At 57.2% G+C, this 1,276-nt stretch overlaps 1 protein-coding gene across 3 annotated transcripts in view; it reads right to left on the bottom strand.

Moving 5' to 3' along the window:
- Positions 1–1,276, bottom strand: part of LOC127749797 (uncharacterized) — a 44,843-nt gene that overhangs the window by 38,676 nt on the left and 4,891 nt on the right. The gene's annotated exons all lie outside the window — the stretch shown is intronic.

The raw sequence follows: 1,276 nt of genomic DNA, 5'->3' as shown, positions 1-1,276 counted from the left end.
ACCGCGCCGGTACAGAGAAAGAAGCGCGGTTTTGTGCCCGGGTCCCCCTAGCTCCACAAGTCGATAAGAGACGACGCCATCACGTCTCCGTGCTGCGCACATACCCCCCACCCCTAACCCCCTTTTCCTACTCCGTCCCCTTTGAAATCTCACTCCCGACTCATCCCAGCCGGGTGCGCCAGCCGTTCTGTTTCTAGCCGACGTGTTTTCCTGAGACACATAGTGTATTTCGACTAACAGAGGAAGAAGAATAGCGGGTAGAACATAAAGGTTCCTAATTGGCTGAGCGCTAACTCCCACCACCGGCGTGACGTAGAGGCGGGAAGCTCTCGACCAATCGGTACCTTACGTTTATTACTCTACACGCTATTCTACTTCCTCCCGTTAGGCGAAATACACTATTGACTCTCCAAGCAGTGTAGAACTGGACACAATGTGTGTACATCGGGGATAACATTCAAAAACAATCAACACGCAATCGGACGCCATCACTCACAATCCAAAACAATCACGCAGGATCACGAAACAATCAAGTCACAATCTGACACAATTTTCCAAAATATGTCACAATATTTATCCAAAAATCTGAAACAATCAGAGACAATCATCGACACAAGCATACGCAATCCGAAACAATGTCGAGACACAATCATGTCTAAACTTTTTTTTTGGCCAGTTCCACACCCCTCGACTTTCTCCTCGTCGTCGACGTCTCCCCCAATCACCAGACGACACCGTCCGCCGGACGGGGGGTAGGGGCAGGGGTGAATTACTGGAGGCAAAGCAAGCAAGGGGCGGGGCGAGGGGCGGCGCGGGGCGGCCCGGCTCGGTTCGAACCCCAGCCCCACCCGACTCGCGACCCCGCCGTGGTTACAATGGACTAGACGAGCCGCCCCGCCGCGCCAGACCAGACCGGGCCGGCAAACACGGCCAGACCCCTTTGGCCCCTTTGCACAACCCACCGCACCCCACCTGCGCCCGGGCGGGGTGGGGCGGGCTGGTTGAACGCGGCAGGGCGCGGATAGGCAGCAAGGCGAGCGCAGCGCCCAGCACACTGTATAATTAGACTGCAACTCGAATCAAAGGAGGCAGCACTTCAAAGCACTGCGCCCACCACTGCGGCGCAGCTGGGGGGAAGGGGGGCGCGGCGGCTAAAGGAACGAGGGCCCACGGCCTCCACCCCGTCCCTCTGCCGCACAGTTTAGTGGGCCTAGCGAAGCAAGATCAACTATACAGCGACTTAGAAAGGATCGGGTGCCCATCCCCCTACCCCCCC

Source organism: Frankliniella occidentalis, unplaced genomic scaffold (assembly GCF_000697945.3).
Source record: "Frankliniella occidentalis isolate FOCC.00 unplaced genomic scaffold, Focc_3.1 Scaffold94, whole genome shotgun sequence".
NCBI classification, from domain to species: Eukaryota; Metazoa; Arthropoda; class Insecta; order Thysanoptera; family Thripidae; genus Frankliniella; species Frankliniella occidentalis.
The sequence above is the reverse complement of the archived record's forward strand: the minus strand, read 5'-3'. Positions and strand labels throughout refer to the sequence as shown.